Source organism: Medicago sativa, chromosome 5 (genome assembly GCF_051527215.1).
Source record: "Medicago sativa cultivar Bolivia chromosome 5, Bolivia_mono, whole genome shotgun sequence".
NCBI lineage: Eukaryota > Viridiplantae > Streptophyta > Magnoliopsida > Fabales > Fabaceae > Medicago > Medicago sativa.
In genome coordinates this window covers 71,237,391-71,258,744 of record NC_140753.1, presented here as the reverse complement: position 1 = coordinate 71,258,744, position 21,354 = coordinate 71,237,391, and positions in this window count along the sequence as shown.

Here is a 21,354-nt window from a genome sequence, read left to right as displayed (position 1 = left end):
TACAAAAAGTTTAGGTTAACTCCGGGAGCTCACCAGGGTCAAGGCACAGCTCAAGCTTAAAGAGTGTTTACAGATATACTCACACATCATCCATCAAAAATGTCCTCAAATCGACATCCTCATTTGAACCCTCAACCTTACGTGTGAGTCAACTATTTAGCAATTGAATCAACCTTCATTGACAATTAAAATTATCTACTACCTTCGTCCCTAATTATAAGACCCTTTTGATAATATCTACTACCTTCCAACTACTTTAATTATTTCTTTACATACATACCCCTATTTATTATATATTTTTTTCTTCCATCAACAATAAGTAACATGTTGGAAACATAAACTAACTCTCTCTCTTAAGGATAAAATTGTAAAAACAATAGTGATTGCAAACAACTTTAATAAAAATGTCATCTTTCTTAATTCCCGTGATTTTGGCAAAAAGGTCTTATATTTAGGGACAGAGGTATTAAATATAATAAAAGCTATTATGAGTTTCATGTAATTTAAGCTAACGTGTGGAGGATAAAATTAAGAAAATAAATAAATAATTAGAATTAAAATGTAGGATTATATTTAATCCTTAGGAATACAAAAGGGTTAAATCTCTTGATATATTAGTCTTTATAGTTGCACGCAAAGCATATCCATTTCACGCAAAGGTGTATAAGAAAAGTGAAAGATACTATTGTTCTCGTGGAGCTAGGATCTTTTTTCTTGGAAGGGCTAAAAAAAACGGGGGCGGTTTTACCCCAGCAAGTCTGGACACATGCCCGAGCTCAACCTAAACTTTTTGCATCGTTACAAGAAACTTGACTTGTAGTGACAGCCGGAATCCGTCACTGTAGGGTTAATTTCCGTATCCCGTGGACATTGACCGACGGCTGAACGACTGGCAACGAAAATATGCCCATCTGTCATTGTCAAATGGATGTCACTGCATGTTTTCCACCATTACCTACGGATAAAATCGTAGGTGATTCTGAGGATACCATTTTGAAAACATTAAAGACCTCTATCTACGATTGCAGCTGTCACTAAAACTTATCATTGTTTTATTTTTTTTCTTTTCTACTTTAAATTCTAAAAATGAATAAATCATAAGATTACCATTAAAATTAGTTTAATCAATATCATTGGAATTTGAAATTGATTACTTTAATCAATTTTTAAAATAAATTCTCGAAGTGACTAAATTAGAATAATTCTCCCTAACTATGAACTATTATGCCATTCACCCAAACCAATACTCAACACTCACAGAAATCAAAATATATATATATACTTCATTTCTCATTTAATTTATGGTAACAAAATTTGAAGCCCTGTTCATAATAGCTTATCAGACAAAATGACATACTATCAAGTTACAACTTACAATCACTTCATACCTAAAAAAACTTACAATCACTTCCTAATTTTGTTTAGCACATTATTGATAGGTTATATTTCATCTGTTTTATTTCAAATTGTACTTTTGTTGACAAAATGAAAAGTCTCTTTTATTTCGATTTATGATTATTTATATATTATGTCACATGTGAATTTGAGGTTACAATTTTGCCCAGACTCTATAAAATTCATGGCTCCACCACTGCCGAAAAAATATATAACATGTAAACAATTGTTCAAATTTGAGTAATTTTCATATAATAATAATAAATTGATTTCAATCATTTCCTTAATTAGGGGGTGAAAAAGGCTTTAAGATTAATGTTGTTGTACGCTTGTATGAATCATTTACATATAATACACCAATATTGTCTCAGTTTGTTCTATATATAGCTACCTCCACAAAGAGGAATAACCCTTATGGTCCCCTCTCAGCAACAATTCTAAGACCAATAACAACAATTCTAAGACCAATAACAGTAATAATTCAAATTTAATAAACAACATTGTTAAGAAGATAAAAATTGTGCAGTGGAATAAAAATATAGATCAATTAGACTAAATTGTTTTGCCAAAAAATATATAAAACTAATCAAATCTCAAAAGAGGAAAAAACAAAAAAGGAAACTTGCACTGCAACTTCAAGCACACTATAAGCTCACTTGCCGTTGCCTACGATCCTTTATATAACTGCATCTAAGGTATCCTTTATATCGTGTGGAACCTTGTCATCCAAGTTATTGTTATTTTCATTATCTAATGAACTTGAGTCAAACAAAAGATCCAAATCTATAAAGTTGCTACGGTTTTCTCCAACATTATTCTCGAACGAAATTGGCCTCTTCCCTTTTTTATCAACTAGATTTATCTCAGAGGAATGTGTTCGACTGGCATCTGAGCCTTCCGAAATCTTTGGTGTATAGAAAATGGACTGCAATGAACCACTACTATGTGGAGCAATTGATTCTGGCATATGATATTGAGTCTCCTTAGGTGGTGGATTTTGCGGATACTCACTAGACATCGTATATGAAGGAAGTTGATAGTTCGTATTTTGGATGTATGAACATGGTGGGAGTGGAGGAAGATGTGATACCATAGCCATAGGTATACGAAAAGGTTCAACGCCACCCCTGAAGTAGATAAATGTAGCTGTAAGTCTAACATATTTTTATTTTTTTTTGGAAAATTATTATTTATAACCGCGAGACTAATAGAGATTTTACATATGTCCATATCAGATTTAAACTTTATCCCTTGAAGTTATAAAGTCAAACTCTCACCACTGAACTGAACTCATATAAACAATTTTAACGTATAATTTGAATTGACATTGCATAATCTACACACCTGTCAATCAAAGTTGGGGTCGTATGATTGCCTATTGAAGTACTTCCCACATTATTGTATAGCATATTTGAATCATCAGAAAAATTTGGAAGCTGATTTTTCGGGACATCATATAAGTTTGAACGTTTTTCAACGTTGTTTTCATTTATCTCATCACAAATTGATGGATATTTTCTACCCAAAAAATCTTTTCCAAATTTCACCTCAACTTGTTGGCTGCTAGAACCACTCAAACTACCTTCTCCATTACCATTCAACTTATCATCGTGTTTTATGCTAGGAGGGTAGGGTGACAAGCCATGTCTTTCAAGTTTTCTTTTTCTTGCATTCCAAAAGTTTTTTATGGCATTATCTGTTCTTCCAGGCAACTGTACCAAAGAAAACAAATACAAAATAATTACATGATCAACAAACTAATCTAAATAACCAATATAGTATAACACAAAGTGGTAAATATTTGAGTCTCCTAAGTATGTAGTAGCAAAGGCTATATGTATAACATCATTTTTTTTTTTTTCTGTTGTGGTTGTTTTCTTGATATGGAGGTGTCTCGTGGGGATAACCCTAGAGTTTTGGGGACTCTTTGTTTCCTACTTTCCTTGTCACCTTGTATGAAACTTTTTGGTGCTTTTCTATTTGAGGGTAGTAGTTTCGATTTGTATTGTTGTGACAGTGTTGTATCTCTCTTTTCTTGTTTAAAGTAAATTGCTTGTACTTTGTTCTAAGAGGTCATAATAAAAGTTTGCAAATGCAGAAAGAAAAAAAATCATATTTTTAGTTGGATCAATATTTAATATTTGGGATCAAATATAACGTCAGAAATTAATAACAACATACAAAATTACAAATAATAGAATAGTATTCAATTAAATTGCATAATGTGTATCCAAATGCATGGTTGCAACTGTGATTGATAGATCATAGCAATTTCAAATGTAAAAGAAAGGGTTCATTATTGAAATTGACCATGTACTATACGTGAAATCTAAAAAATTATCTTGTAAAATAAAAAATACATATTCTGACTCTGTAATTCGAGATCCTTATTGTTTATGACTCTGTAATATATGTGAAGTTCAACTCTGTAATATATGTGAAGTTCAAAAAGTCAACGTAGAGATTGAATTTTTTTTCATGATTTTCTAATGGCTTGTTAAGAACGATAAAATATGGTTTTACGCAAAAAAATTAGGAATTTTTGGCAAGCAACAAATTAATTATGAATTTTTAAAACGTCAAAAAACAAAACAACAAAAATCTTACTTATAAATCGAAGTTTGAGCTCATTGTTTGCATATACATCTAAAAAAATACATAAAAATGATCCACAAAGTTTCATAGCATTTCGAAGATGTTTCAATTTAATTTAATTTTTCAACCAAAACGTGCAAATTAAATTGAAATTTTGTTCCCAGTAAGCATATACTCACATGTCAAATTCGTTCCTTAATTTATAGGCATGGTTAGAACATAATAAAAATCTTCACAATGAAGTTTTACAGTTTTTAAACGAGAGACAAATTAATTATAAATTGTTTAAGAAATTTATAATTATGGGAAATAAAAATTCATAATTAATCTGTCCCAAGTCGAAAAAATCTAATTTTTATGCAAAGCCATATTTTAACGTCCTAAACATGCTTGAAAAAATCATGATAGAATTTAACCTCTATGTCACTTTTTTGGACTACACGTATATTGTAACATCCCGCTTTTTAGAGACTGAAGTATTAATTGGAACGATTAAATGCGTACGAGTGTGGCAAGGGGTATTTTGGACTTTTCACGTGGAGGAGTTATTTTTATGTGGGTTAGAACCACAAAATCTTCATAACCTTCTTCTTTTCTCTCTCTAGGGTTTGTAACTTTGCTCTCCCTTCTCTCTAAGAGTTTTCTTTCCTCTACTCTTCTCTACATGAAATATTCACACCAAATCATCCAATCTTCTCTAAATCTTCCATAAGTTAGAGCTAAACAAGGATTTGTTAAGGGTGTTAGCAAGAATTTGGGAGCAACTTCTCCAACACACTTCTCTATCATTTAGGGTTTTGCTCAAAGGACTTTGTCTTCAAGAACTTGAGCTTGTTTCCAACTTATTTGAGGTGAGTTCTTAGATAGATCTCTTCCATGGGTCGTGTGTTGCTTGAGAGAGAGTAGTTGTTTTGTTAGGGTTTATACATATAATTATTTGCCCTTTTCATGTGATGCTTGTTTTGCTTAAAGATACTTGCTCTGAGGCTGTTTTTACAGGTTTAAATGTTCCTAAGGGTCATATTATGCTTTGGGATACTTGTATATGAGGTCTTTTGATCAAAAACACCATTTTGGGTGATTCTGGACTGATAGAGCTCGCCTCGCGAGTAAGTTGCTCGCCACAGCGAAGCTCGAAGGCCGCAGGGGGGGTGTTGCTCGCCTTCTACTCGCAGCTGCGAGTAAGGCAGCTCGCCTCGCGAGCTCTTGTACTCGCCTAGGCGAGTAAGTCAGTGCAGCACTGCACTGTTTGCTCGCCTCTGGTCTTTGGTCGTTCTTCGAGCTGCTTTCTTTGGACAGTCTTTTTATACGTGAACCCCTCATAACAATGTCCTAAGGCATAGGCTTTCAAATGTTTTCTTGAGAATAAAAGAGTGAAGCAAGTATTCGTTGGTGACTGCAAAGCATGACATGAGAGAAAACTAAGTCCTGAAGGGGTAGCAAGCTATACACTATGATAAAGGGAGAAAATTTAGAGCCTCGATCTATATATCGAGAATTAGATAGTTAAGTTTTGTGATCTATTAACAAGAAGAATAACGAATAGGAATCTATTCACGAGTAAGATAAGACGAGAAACATACGAATAAGATTATTAAGAAGTAAGGTGTCGTGTCTTTTGTATACCTTCCAAGGTTGGGTACAAAAGGTTCTCCAAGGGGAATGGGATAAGCCGTAAGGGACCCGCACGTTCACTAAGGGAGTCTGGTACGCCCTTGCAAGGCAATTTTACCGGTAGTAAGGATGAACTTCCGGGGTTACTCCACTCGGGACTAATCCATAAAATGAATTCAGATGTTATTGTTTGTTCAACACTAACCTCTAACTTAAGTTTGTGTATAAGTGTATATGATTATGTACGTAAAGCAATGTTTATTATATATACAAGTTTAGAAGCAAGATCAAGAAACTTTGTCGTCAACGAACGTAGGTTTCCCTAATCGTTCGACTTAGAATTTTATAGTGATCATGATTAGTTAGGCCTTGACGCATAGAGCGAATCTTGGCACAGCGGTTTAGTTACCCTTTAACCGCCATGACACATATAGGGAGTTAAACCTATAACAAGTTGAGAAGAACTATGACGGCTCTAGCATGAACCACCGTCTAGTTAAGAAAACCACACACGTATAATCAACCGACAGGTTGTATTTTAGGCACGTGATAACCATAAGTTTTTCCCCCAAGGTTATCACTAGCCTAGGGATAGATAGAACTCACTGAGGCATTATGTCTCACCCAACTCCTTAATTGTTCAGGTTCTCAGGTTACTCGTGGAAAAGGTAAGGAAAAAGCTTTGGATTGACCGAGTTCGCAAGAAATCATCATGAAGTTGATCTATAGATGCATATGTTATATTATTTAAGAATGTTGCTAAACGTTGTAATTAGACTTATGAAGGAAAAATCCTTGGTGTGTAATAATGTAACATATGACTTGGTAGCGTTGTATCTTGATGTTCGCCTTGGAAGCGAAACCGTATTGTATAATTAATGTATTCAGTATCATTATATAACACTCTTTTGATTATTCTAGACAATTGCAAATTGGGTGTTACATTTTGGTATCAGAGCTGGTCGATTCAGATTGTGCTTTGGGTCATTAATAATACAATCCAAGTAGTCGTTCTTTTATGTTAGGATATTGTCCTCATTGTTATATTTGGTTAAAATTGATCACTTTGACTTAAATATGGCAGTTAGAGCGAAAATGTCTGGAGCACGAAGGGGACGAGGTCGGGCAAGAGCTAATCAGAATGAAGAGGAGAATGTTAACCCTGATGCTCAGATGTGGGCGCAGTTGCTACATCAGAACCAACAGATGATGCTTTTGATGCAGCAGCAGATTCAGCAGAACGCTCAGTCTCATCAGCAGTGGGCTGCAAATACCCATCATGGTCAGGGAGTACCCCAACCACCTCCAGTTGTAGGAAATCCTACTTTTCGAGAATTTAATCGGAACCATCCGCCGGAGTTCGATGGTAGTGGTGAACCACCTGAAGCTAAGAGGTGGATCAAGCAGATGGAAAAGATTTTTCTGATGGTTAACTGTACTGAGGAGGACAAGGTGGTTTTTGCAACAAACCTTTTTCGAGGTGCAGCGCAGGATTGGTGGGAAACTGCTCGACGTAGAATGGTGTCAAATGGAGTATTAGTGAATTGGGAGAATTTCAAGCAAGTGATGAAAGAGAAGTACCTACCTTTGTCATACAAGGTCAGGAAGGAGCAAGAATTTCTCCATCTGAGGCAAGGTCATATGTCGGTGACAGATTTTACGAAGAAGTTTGAGGAATTATCTTATTACTCTACTCACAATGAGTATGCGGGTAATGAGATGTGGAAGGTCAATCATTATAAGCATGCTTTGAGGGGGGAACTCTATGCTGTAGTTAGTGGGCAAAGGGTAACGGATTTTGATGAGATGGTGCATAACAGTTTGGAGGCTGAAAGAGGTTTTGATAAAGCTGTCAGAGAGGGTACCACGTCCTTTGATAGAAGAAGAGGCAATTTCGTAGATAGGCATCATGATAAGTTGAAGCCAAAGGGGTCTCCTCAGAAGGGGTCTCCTCAGAAGTGGTCGTCTCAGAAGGGAAGGCAGATGGGTTCATCTAACTCTTATGTCGCTTGTGGGAAATGTGGAAGGACTCATGCTGGACCATGCAAAATGGGTGATGATTCATGTTATGCTTGTGGCCAGAGAGGACACTTTATGGCAGATTGTCCAACTAGAGTGAACAAGGGTAAGGGTGTAAGTTCTACGATGAGCAAAGGAAGGGTTTACTCATTGGATGGCAGGAAGGCACAAGCTAATGAAGATTTGATTGGTGGTACGTGTTTCCTTGGCCAGAACCCTGTTAATGTTTTATTTGATTGTGGTGCATCATGTTCTTTCATTTCATCTCAATGTGTAGAAGCTCTTCAGTTGTCTGTTTCATTATTAAATCCCCCTATGAAAGTAACCACGGCCACGGACGGAAGTATTGTAGCGAACTATATTTGTGAAAATTGTCCCATCACTGTATCTAGTAAGACGTACTATATAGATTTAGTATGTCTTCCGATGAAGCAACTTGATGTTATATTGGGTATGGACTGGTTGTCAGCCAATCGTGTGTATATCAGATGTGCAGAGAAGACTATTTATATACCAACTAGTGATGCGGTAGAAGGAGTAGCCTTATCAGAACTGCTTAAGCACACGTACCAGATGGCTCATTTCATTTGTGCTCAAGATAAGGGTTTTTATGTTATGCTCACCGTAACTTCAGAATTAGATTTGAGTCCAAGCGATATTCCTATTGTCAGCGAATATCCAGATGTTTTTCCGGCCGATATTACAAGTTTACCACCAGAAAGGGAAGTTGAGTTTTCAATTGATCTAATTCCGGGAGCGGAACCAGTGTCAGTAGCGCCTTATAGAATGTCTCCTCTGGAACTCAAGGAGTTGAAATCCCAACTTGAAGAGCTCATTCAAAAACATTTCATAAGACCTAGTGTGTCTCCTTGGGGTGCACCGGTGTTGTTAGTCAAGAAGAAGGATGGTAGCATGAGGTTGTGTATTGATTATCGTCAGTTGAATAAGGTGACCATCAAGAACAAGTATCCTCTGCCAAGAATTGATGATCTACTTGATCAACTTAAGGGAGCGTCCGTGTTTTCGAAAATTGACCTTAGATCGGGATATCATCAAATACGTATTAAGTCTTCGGATGTGTCTAAGACGGCTTTCAGAACGCGTTACGGGCACTATGAATTCTTAGTTATGCCTTTTGGTGTATCCAATGCCCCAACAGTATTTATGGACTATATGAACAGGATCTTTCAACCGTATTTGGATCAATTTGTCATTATTTTCATTGATGACATATTGATTTATTCTAAGAGTCCGCAGGAGCATGCTCAACATCTGAGGATAGTGTTGGATGTTCTCCGAGAGAAACAACTTTACGCAAAGTTTAGCAAGTGTGAGTTTTGGTTGTCGGAGGTCAAGTTTTTGGGCCATGTAATCTCTCAGGGAGGTGTCGCAGTTGATCAGTCAAAAGTGGAGGCCGTTCAGAATTGGACTAGGCCGAAAAATGTGTCTGAAGTTCGAAGCTTTTTGGGATTAGCGGGTTATTATCGACGATTTATCAGGAAGTTTTCCCAAATTGCTTTGCCTCTAACTCGACTCACAAGGAAAGAAGTGCCTTTTGTGTGGGATGAAGAATGTGAAAAGAGTTTTAAGACTTTGAAGAGGAAGTTAACTCAAGCTCCTGTTTTGACAATACCAGACCCAGAAAAGAAGTATGTTGTATTTTGTGACGCATCGTCTAAAGGACTTGGGGGAGTGCTTATGCAAGAAAATAATGTGGTGGCATACGCATCTAGACAACTCAAGACGCATGAAGAAAATTACCCTGCTCATGACTTAGAGTTGGCGGCTATAGTTTTCGTTTTGAAGATATGGAGGCATCACCTGTATGGAGCGCATTTTGAGTTGTTCAGTGACCACAAGAGTCTAAAATATTTATTTGATCAGCGGGATTTGAATATGAGGCAGAGGCGTTGGATGGAATATCTTAAAGACTTTGACTTTGATTTGAAGTATCATCCGGGAAAGGCCAATGTCGTGGCGGATGCCTTGAGTCGCAAAGTCTTAGTTCAAGCTGAAGTGATGATGCACGCTTGTAAGATGTATGAAAAAGTTCGTGACCTTAACCTTGGAGTCACAGAAGTTGGTGAAGGTATTTTTTTGTATAATTTGGAAGTCTCATGTGATTTGCGTTCAAGGATTGTACAAGCTCAAAGTGTTGATTTGGAACTTCAGAAAAGAAGTGTTCACCCGGACTTTTCTTTAGCTTCGGATGGGGCAATCTTGTTTGAAGGAAGAATATGTGTTCCAAATGACCAAGAACTTCGAAGACTGATCTTGGAGGAGGCTCACAAGAGTAGTTTCTCAATTCACCCCGGTTCCACCAAGATGTACCAGGATTTAAAGAAGGAATACTGGTGGCCTGGTATGAAGACTGATATTGCTGAGTTTGTAGCAAGGTGCATAGTATGCCAACAAGTCAAGATAGAACATCAAAGACCGGCTGGTATGTTACAACAGTTAGAGATTCCTCAATGGAAATGGGAGCACATCACCATGGACTTTGCAGGAGGTTTACCCCGTACTCAAAGAGGACATGATTCAATTTGGGTAATTGTAGACAGGTTAACCAAGTCGGCTCATTTCTTACCGGTTAAATCTACCTACAAGACATCGCAATATGCGGATTTGTTCATTTCAGAGATTGTCAAGTTACATGGAGTTCCTGTGAGCATCGTATCAGATAGGGATCCAATTTTCACATCACATTTTTGGAAAGCTTTTCATAGAGCTTTGGGAACTAAATTGAGATTAAGCACGTCTCACCATCCGCAGACAGATGGTCAGTCGGAGAGAACCATTCAGACCCTTGAAGACATGTTACGTGCTTGCATTTTAGAAGACGGTGGAAGTTGGAATCATCACTTACCTCTAATAGAATTTTCCTACAACAATAGCTATCATTCGAGTATCGGCATGGCACCATATGAAGCTCTGTATGGAAGGAAGTGTAGAACTCCTTTGTGTTGGGCCGAAGTGGGAGACAAGAGCATTATTGGACCAGAAATCATTCAAGAAACGACGCTGAAAATTAAGTCAATTCAGGAAAAGATCAGAACAGCTCAGAGTCGCCAAAAGAGTTATGCGAACAATAGACGAAGACCGTTGGAATTTAGCGAGGGTGATCATGTATTCCTAAAGGTTACCCCTAAGTTAGGTTTAAGGGGTATTTTCAAAACTAAGAAGTTGAGTCCAAGGTACATGGGACCGTTTATGATACTCAAGCGCATCGGACCCGTAGCTTACCAATTGGCTTTGCCTCCAGCTATGTCGGGATTACATGATGTATTCCATGTATCACAATTGAAGAAGTTCATTCCGGATCCTTTCCAACCTGTTGAGTTAGATTCCATAGATTTGAGATCGGATTTGACGTTCCAGCCGGAACCAGAAAAGATAGTAGATCGTGATGTCAAAACCCTCAGGAACAAAGAGATTCCTATAGTGAAAGTAGTTTGGAGAGGTTCACCAGATGGGGAAGCTACTTGGGAGCTTGAATCAGAGATGTTGGGTCAATATCCGTCTTTGTTTTCAGGTATACTCTAAATTTCGAGGACGAAATTTTTTAAGGGGGGTAGGATGTAACATCCCGCTTTTTAGAGACTGAAGTATTAATTGGAACGATTAAATGCGTACGAGTGTGGCAAGGGGTATTTTGGACTTTTCACGTGGAGGAGTTATTTTTATGTGGGTTAGAACCACAAAATCTTCATAACCTTCTTCTTTTCTCTCTCTAGGGTTTGTAACTTTGCTCTCCCTTCTCTCTAAGAGTTTTCTTTCCTCTACTCTTCTCTACATGAAATCTTCACACCAAATCATCCAATCTTCTCTAAATCTTCCATAAGTTAGAGCTAAACAAGGATTTGTTAAGGGTGTTAGCAAGAATTTGGGAGCAACTTCTCCAACACACTTCTCTATCATTTAGGGTTTTGCTCAAAGGACTTTGTCTTCAAGAACTTGAGCTTGTTTCCAACTTATTTGAGGTGAGTTCTTAGATAGATCTCTTCCATGGGTTGTGTGTTGCTTGAGAGAGAGTAGTTGTTTTGTTAGGGTTTATACATATAATTATTTGCCCTTTTCATGTGATGCTTGTTTTGCTTAAGGATACTTGCTCTGAGGCTGTTTTTACAGGTTTAAATGTTCCTAAGGGTCATATTATGCTTTGGGATACTTGTATATGAGGTCTTTTGATCAAAAACACCATTTTGGGTGATTCTGGACTGATAGAGCTCGCCTCGCGAGTAAGTTGCTCGCCACAGCGAAGCTCGAAGGCCGCAGGGGGGTGTTGCTCGCCTTCTACTCGCAGCTGCGAGTAAGGCAGCTCGCCTCGCGAGCTCTTGTACTCGCCTAGGCGAGTAAGTCAGTGCAGCACTGCACTGTTTGCTCGCCTCTGGTCTTTGGTCGTTCTTCGAGCTGCTTTCTTTGGACAGTCTTTTTATACGTGAACCCCTCATAACAATGTCCTAAGGCATAGGCTTTCAAATGTTTTCTTGAGAATAAAAGAGTGAAGCAAGTATTCGTTGGTGACTGCAAAGCATGACATGAGAGAAAACTAAGTCCTGAAGGGGTAGCAAGCTATACACTATGATAAAGGGAGAAAATTTAGAGCCTCGATCTATATATCGAGAATTAGATAGTTAAGTTTTGTGATCTATTAACAAGAAGAATAACGAATAGGAATCTATTCACGAGTAAGATAAGACGAGAAACATACGAATAAGATTATTAAGAAGTAAGGTGTCGTGTCTTTTGTATACCTTCCAAGGTTGGGTACAAAAGGTTCTCCAAGGGGAATGGGATAAGCCGTAAGGGACCCGCACGTTCACTAAGGGAGTCCGGTACGCCCTTGCAAGGCAATTTTACCGGTAGTAAGGATGAACTTCCGGGGTTACTCCACTCAGGACTAATCCATAAAATGAATTCAGATGTTATTGTTTGTTCAACACTAACCTCTAACTTAAGTTTGTGTATAAGTGTATATGATTATGTACGTAAAGCAATGTTTATTATATATACAAGTTTAGAAGCAAGATCAAGAAACTTTGTCGTCAACGAACGTAGGTTTCCCTAATCGTTCGACTTAGAATTTTATAGTGATCATGATTAGTTAGGCCTTGACGCATAGAGCGAATCTTGGCACAGCGGTTTAGTTACCCTTTAACCGCCATGACACATATAGGGAGTTAAACCTATAACAAGTTGAGAAGAACTATGACGGCTCTAGCATGAACCACCGTCTAGTTAAGAAAACCACACACGTATAATCAACCAACAGGTTGTATTTTAGGCACGTGATAACCATAAGTTTTTCCCCCAAGGTTATCACTAGCCTTAGGGATAGATAGAACTCACTGAGGCATTATGTCTCACCCAACTCCTTAATTGTTCAGGTTCTCAGGTTACTCGTGGAAAAGGTAAGGAAAAAGCTTTGGATTGACCGAGTTCGCAAGAAATCATCATGAAGTTGATCTATAGATGCATATGTTATATTATTTAAGAATGTTGCTAAACGTTGTAATTAGACTTATGAAGGAAAAATCCTTGGTGTGTAATAATGTAACATATGACTTGGTAGCGTTGTATCTTGATGTTCGCCTTGGAAGCGAAACCGTATTGTATAATTAATGTATTCAGTATCATTATATAACACTCTTTTGATTATTCTAGACAATTGCAAATTGGGTGTTACATATATTATAGGGATTAAAAATAAGAAAAATATCAAATTACAAGACTATAATATATGTCTTTAATTTACAGTAATTTTTCAAATATAGTATATATTACATGATAAATTTGAACAATTAACCCTAAAAGAAAATGTGAAGCATATGAATAGAAAAACCTGGGGAGTCATTTTAGACAATTTGGGTCCTCCAAACTTATCGTATAATCGAATAACTTTTTTTTCTTCTTCTTCGCTAAATGGTCCCTTTTTTAAATCTGGTTGTAGGTGATTATACCATCTAAAACGACAACTTTTTCCACAACGTTTAAGCCCTGCATTTTTTGATATTGCATTCCAATTTCCAACTCAATATTTTGTCACATATGCTTCTAATATTTCATCCTCATCTTTTGACCATGTTCCTTTTTTCAACTCATCATTCATATCACCACCGGCTTTTTCTTGCTCCGAAGACAAAGACATACTAATAACTAATTAATACGCGCTTCTACTTAGAATAGTGTTAAAGTAGAAAGATATGAAACAAGTATTTTTTTTACTATGCGGTGCTTCAAATTTATATGAATGGTATATAACTGAATTGCCTAAATACGACAAGTAAGGAGGTCAGAGTTTTAGTTCAATATAATCTATATCTATATTAGTATGGCTGTTATTTAAAAAGATAAGAATATTTTCGAGAAAAGGATAAGAATTTCTATTATATTTGTTATATAATTGATGTTATTTAAAAAGATAAGTATTTTTTTTTTGTTACAAAAGATAAGTATAGTTTGTTACCATATAAAAGTGTAAAATATATTTACCTATAATTTTAATAAAAATATAATAAAAATTATTGTGAGAGTTAAGATAAAAGCTTAGAAATAGATTTATAATTAAGGAGGTGAGAGTTTTAGTTCAATATAATACTGAATAAAGATTAAAAGAACCCGTGTAAAGAGGTTAAGATAAAGCTTTTTTATACAATACAAACAAAATAAAACTTAGATTAAAATTAAAGGAAATTCTACGGTGCAGTCACGCAAATGACTTTTCCAATAAAGTCAAATCTTTTAAATCAGTTTATTCAAAAACCGACTTAAAAAGTCTAAAAATAAAATAATGGAATTTATTAAAGGGCCAACAGGAAAGCTTATCCTACAACCCTTTATTTTATGTCCAAATTATCAAGATATTACACTAGTTAAAGCACAAATTAGATGGTGCGATAAAACGGCTGAATATTTTTAGATAAATATTTATATGAGAGCCATGAAAATGAAGATCATTTTTTTATATAATGAATATAAAGGATTAGCTCAAGATTTAAGGGATAAACTTAAAGAATTAGCTAGATGAGTGAAGAAAACAATACACTCACAACCAGAGTCAAGGTTTTGCTTGACGAAACCAAGAAATTAAATGAGAGATTTGAAAGACAAATTTCTTTTCTTGAAACCTTACCTCAAATCTATAAACAAAATAGTTTGTTTACAAAGGATTATGAGCAAGGATTAGAAAGACCCCATGAAACTTGGGTAAATATGGAAAAAGATTTTCCGTGTTACAATAAAAATGAGAACCATAAATATCCTCATATATATCATTCTTTTAATCCTCAGTTAAACAATATCACTGACATGATTAATTATCTGATAAAAAATTGTTGTAAACAACATCTTTCTCTTCAAGAAGGGGGGAAGAATAAGGAAAAAATCGAAGAAAAAACCTTATTTTCTAACTATAAAAAATGAGTATAGAAGAAAACATAGAGTATCAACTCGAAAAATTAGACCAACTTATGACTACTTTAGACATAAGTGAAAAAGATTCCATTAAGGAAGAACCTGAACCTAAAGATCTAGAAGAATTTGTCTACGACTTTAGTTCTGATGATGAATCAAAAGACGATGGAAATTTCGTTAAAATAGAACAATTAGAAATGGGCGAAAGCTCAGGAACAAAAAGATAGGACCCTCTTATAATTGGAATACAGAATTCCATAGAGAATTTTCTCAAGCTAAATACCAAAGAATTCCTATGAATTATATTCCTAAACATAGTGTAAATGATGGAAGTGGAATTCTAAATATTGATTGTGTTGACAATCTTGTTCAAGCCATAAGAAGCTGGTATAATAAAAATACTATCCAAATACAGTTAGATAGTGATTTAAAAGGTCTAAGCCCAAAACAGATTTTTAATTATCTTTTGTGTAGAACAGAAGGTAATGCATATAAATTTTTGGCTGAAAAACCTGAAGAAGAACAAACTGCAGAAAACAGTATGGGAATGATCAATAAAATCTTTGAATGGCTTTTAAATGAGTTCAAAGGATGGCAAGATACGGTAGATTCAAATATCGCCTTTGACACTGAAAAATTATGGAGAATAATGAATTTATCCATATGTAATCCTTGTTACATAGAAAATTATATTTGTGAGTTTTCACAATTATATTATGATTTAAATAAGGATACCAGAGAAAACCAGAAGGTTGTCGAACTATTCTACCAAAAATTACCTATGGCAATGTCCCAAATAATTCAAACCGAATTTAATAATGCAGTATCCTCAGGAAAGGTTAAAGATACTTTAGGAGCTAGAATTTCTATTCTTAGAAATTGGATGCAAGAACAGTGCCTAAAGAAACAATCAAAACGAGATGCACAAATAGGAATGTGCTGCGATAGAATCCAAGGAAAAATTGGAGCATATGGTTGTGAAAAAACTAGGAGAAAAAGAAAATATCCTAGAAGAAAGAAATTTAAAAGATTTTCCTATGATAAAAAGAAACATAGGAAGAAAAGATTCTATAGAAGAAAAAGAGAATACCCTAGAAAAAATAAAACCTGTCCTAAAGGTAAAAAATCATGTACATGTTGGCTATGCCATGAAACAGGACATTATGCTAATGAATGTCCAAAGAAAGTTTCTAAAGAAAAGAAACAAGTTCTAAACATGCTCTATAGAATAGGTTATGAACCAGTAGAATCAGATTCAGATTCTGATTGGGAGCAACAAAGTTTCTATGAACTTTGTACAGATTCTGAAGATGAGCAAAACCAAGATTTTGAGTAAAGGAAACCCTAGTGCCACCTTTATCAAAGTAAAACTTCGCAAGAAGGAAATTTTAGCCTATTTAGATACAGGCGCAACATTATGTTTTGGAAAACGAAACATATCAAGAAATTGGGAAGAGCTAGAAAAACCCAAAGAAATAATTGTTGCAGATAGGTCAAAACATCAAATATGGTTTGTTTTAAGAGACATTTCAATTACCATAGAAGGTCATGAATTCTTCATACCAACAATTTATCTCCATGATTCAGGATTAGATTTAATCATTGGAAATAACTTTTTAAAGTTATATGCACCGTTTGTGCAAAATATCAAAACTATTTCTTTACTTTGGAAAAATTTAGCAAACCCCAAAGAAAAGACAAAAGTGATAACAACAAAGATTATAACTAGAAATGAGATTATTCAATTAATTTCTGAAAATCTTATAAACCTAAAGAGTATTTGGGAAGAAGGAAAATTCTTTTTAAATCTTGAAGAATTAGAACAAAAACTTGATACTGTATGTTCAGAAGATCCTTTGGATAATCTGAAAAATACAAATCATGAACTTGTTACCATTAAATTACGAGATCCTAATAAGGAGATTAATGTAAAATATAAAATGTCTTATTCAGTACAAGATAAATCAGAATTTCAAAAGGATATAAAAGAACTTCAAGAAAAGAAGTTAATTACTCCATCTGCAAGTCCACATTCGGCACCCGCGTTTTATGTGACAAATCACAATGAAATAAAAAGAGGAAAAGCTAGAATGGTGATAAATTATAAGAAACTCAATGATGCTACAATCGGGGATTCTTATAAATTACCACGAAAGGATTATATTTTGCAGAAAATAAAAGGATGTGATTGGTTTTCATCCTTTGATGCAAAATCAGGATACTATCAAATTAGACTTTCAGAAGGAACTAAGCCTTTAACAGCTTTTTCATGTCCACAGGGTCATTACCAATGGAATGTCCTTCCATTTGGACTAAAACAAGCACCATCTATATACCAAAGATTTATGGATAATGCTCTTAGAGGATTAGAACATATATGTTTGGCATATATTGATGACATTTTAGTTTTTACAAAAGGAACTAAAGAACAACATCTTAAAGATGTAGAAATTGTTTTAAACAGAATTTCAGAAAAAGGAATTGTTATTTCAAAAAAGAAATCACAATTAGCCAAAAAAGAAATCGAGTATTTAGGCCTTATTTTTAAAGAAAATGGCACTCTCGATTTATCTCCACATGTTCAGGAAAAGATTCAAGCTTTCCCTGATGAATTGAAAGATCGAAAACAAATTCAAAGATTTTTAGGATGTTTGAATTATATTGCCAATGAAGGATTTTTTAAAAATTTGGCAACTGAAAGAAAGATTTTACAGAAAAAGATATCTGAAAAGGTTCCATGGTCATGGACTGAACAAGATACTCTAACTGTAAAAACTATTAAAAGAAAAATTAAAGTTTTACCCAGCTTATACAATCCAACAGAAAATGATTTTTTAATTGTTGAGATTGATGCTGATAAAACAACCTGGGCAGGTTGTATGAGAGCTCTACCTAATGGTAAAGCGATACTGAATCTTGATGATTCAGGAAACTATGTTGATGATGTGACCCATCAACAAGGAATGAAAGATACTGGAGAAACCCAGTACGCTAAGTCTAGTAGCTCGAAAGAGAAATTGGACAAACTTTCTGATTCATCAGAAAAATTAGTATCAAAAGATACTAAGATTGATTATTCTTATGAAAATATTAAAAATAAGATAAAAGATGAAGATCTTTTACTTTGTAAATATGTTTCAGGATCATTTACAGATACCGAAACAAGGTATCCAATTCATGAATTAGAAACATTAAGTTGTGTTAAAGTTTTAACAAAATGGCAAATGGAACTAATTCCAACCAGATTTTTATTAAGAACAGATTCCAAATACGTAACCGGATTTTGGAAATATGACCTTCGTGTCAATTATAAATATGGAAGACTTGTAAGATGGCAGATGAAACTCCAGCCATTCCACCCATATATTGAATATATAAAATCTGAAAAGAATTGCTTTGCAGATGCATTAACAAGAGAATGGAAGCAGCTATAAAGACATTACAGAATTCTCTCAGGCAAAAACAGGAGCAAATTGCCTCTGCAAAAAATCGTCTGGAAACTCTTCTTTCTGAAGAGGGGGATATGATATTAACAATTCAAAACCTTGAAAAACTTTGCAAAAAAGAAACATCAACAGTTTCAGAATCTAAAAATAGTGAAAACTGGGATCTGTTAGGTCAAGATTCTGGAAAATTCAACTACTATGTAAAATACTCAGCTCCAAAAGAGTCAAAAATCCCAATTGAGTCAATAGAACCAAATGGATGGAATCCAACAAAAGAATCTTCAACAAACCCAACAACTGTCCTTGCAGAATTACCTAAAACATCTTGGGCTGACGAAGTCGAAGAAGATGAAAGAAAAAATGGAAAAGAAGAAGAATCCATTGATCAGCAAATAAGCCAAAAAATTGATAGTCAACTTGGAGGCAAGAAAATGGCTTATGTAGTTTTTGATGGACCCATGAAAGGTATCTACCATAACTGGGAAACCACAAAACTTCATGCCCAAGGCAAAAATGTCAGATACAAGGGTTATGAAACTCTTGAGAAAGCAAAAGCAGCCTACAACGCTGTTTACAAAGAAGTTGCAACAGCCAATAACATAGTCCAACCATCAAAAATGGAGACTAAAAAGAAGATATCTGTAGATAGAATTATCTATGGAGAAAGACAGTTCGTCAAAGAAGTCACCATTGGAGACTACTACAAAAACTGGAGATGGCTAACCAACTATTCAGAAGAATTAAAAGCAGAATGTTTTTATCCTAGCAACAATGGGATAGAAGTCAAAGCTGTAATAGTTCCAGGCATAGGCAAGGAATTGGTAAGATCATTCTATGATTGTGGAATGATTAAAACAATGTATCTTCAAGAAAACACAGGAAAGAAGATCCAAGAATTAGAACTTCTTCCAAAAGATATAGGCGATATCGCTTATAAATTCAACAATAACTTTGCAAAAGGTAAAGAGTTCTTTTTATCTTTTACTTCAACTTATCCATGGTTTGAAGACGATGAAGTTATTAAAGCCAGACACTTAATCAAGATTGGTATTTCAAATCATTCATATCCAACAAATGATGGAAGAGATGTAGATCCAAGACCAGAATGTTTTCTGCATCAAATGGAAAAATTCTATGATACTCTCATCAGATTTGGAGTAAAATTACCAAACTTCAGGGTAATTACTGCAAAAGAAAGTTTTCTAGTCTATAGTGATTCAAGAAAACAAGCAAGAGAAGAACATCTTCAGCAAATCCTAAAGTTTGAAGAAAACTTTAGTGGGCTTGAAGCAGACTTGGGTCGTTTACCCGACCCAATCCAACAAGAGTGTTGCCGACACTTTCAAAAATACAAAGGACACCAATGCAAGTGGTGCGCAAAGGACATGAAAAACGTGGCCGACAAAGAATCGTTGTATGACAGTGACATATCACCAAACAACGAAGAAAATGTAGAAAGTTAGTGGGCATGGGACCCATTTAGAGATAAGCCTTATCTCTAAGGCAATTATGTAACATATTTTTCTACGTTTTCTTTTTCTTTTTGTCTTGTCATTTCTTTTTCGTGTGCTGTAAAGGAAAGGGACGTTGTACCAATTATGAAGGCCAACTTGTGAGTCTCTCATCCTATAAATAAGAGCCTCGAAGCTCATTTGTAAGGACCATGAATTGAAGCAATATAAGTTATATCAGTTTGATATGAGCTTGCCTCTTAGTTTTAAGAACTAGTGGTCCTATAGTGGTAAAACACTATAGTTGAGAATTTTTGAGGTAATACTCTGGAGGAATTCGCCCTGAGTTGGGAAAAACTCAAACACAAGCAGAAAAAACTGCTGAAGAAATCAAATTGCTGAAGCAAAAATCAACCATATTTCTGAAGAAATAATCAGGTATGACTTTATTGCATATTAAACATGACTGAAATTTCATATTTTGAAGGAACATCTAGTTATTATGCTGATAGCATAATAGATAATAAAATAGAAGAAGCAGATTTATCTTTAACTGCTGAAGAAAATTTTAAAAGAAAATTTAGTAAATTGAGAGAATTTCTTTCAAGAAAAAATATTCTGAAATTTGGAATAGTAACAGGAGAAGAAGCAATTCCTATTGAAACTACTAATGGGAAAATAGCTATATCCACTATAAACAAAGAACAAATCATAAAGAGACTTGAAACGTTTTCCAAAAACGAAAGAAGAAAAATTGGTTATATTCATATATCAACCATTCAATTCTTAAGCAAAAGTACCTTCATGAAACATATTAATTCACCTTTAGAAATAGCTCTAGAAGACTCTAGGATTCTAGACAAGAACCATGCAATGATTGCAAAAGGAAAATGTAATCTTAAAGATGGAAAAATAAAATTTGATATAAATTTACAAATAGGATTATCCTTAAAAGATATAGATCTAGATAGATCCATAGTTTTTCATTATAAAATGGAAAATCCAAAATTTATGAAAGAAGGTAATCATCCTTTTACAATTTATTATAGAATTAATTATGCTCTGAGTAATTCACATCATAGCATAGAATTCCTAGGAAAAGATACAATTCATATTGATGAGTTGTTTAAACCATTAGTTTCTCTGGAATCACCAATCTATAAAAATTTCGCAAGAAATAGCCTTTCCTTAATAAAAGCAGAAAAGAATCTGTTTGAAGAAACAGAAAAACCATTGCTTAAAAGCCAAAGCCTTCGAATGATAGATTTTAATAAATCATTAAGTTCTCAAAATATATTTGAAGATGATGCCTCATCCTTAAATAACACTTCATTCGAACCTCCTAGGAAGGATTTCGAAATAAACAGAGAAAAAGAGCTTAAGGATCTGAATGATTCTATAAAGATTTTATCGATACAGGT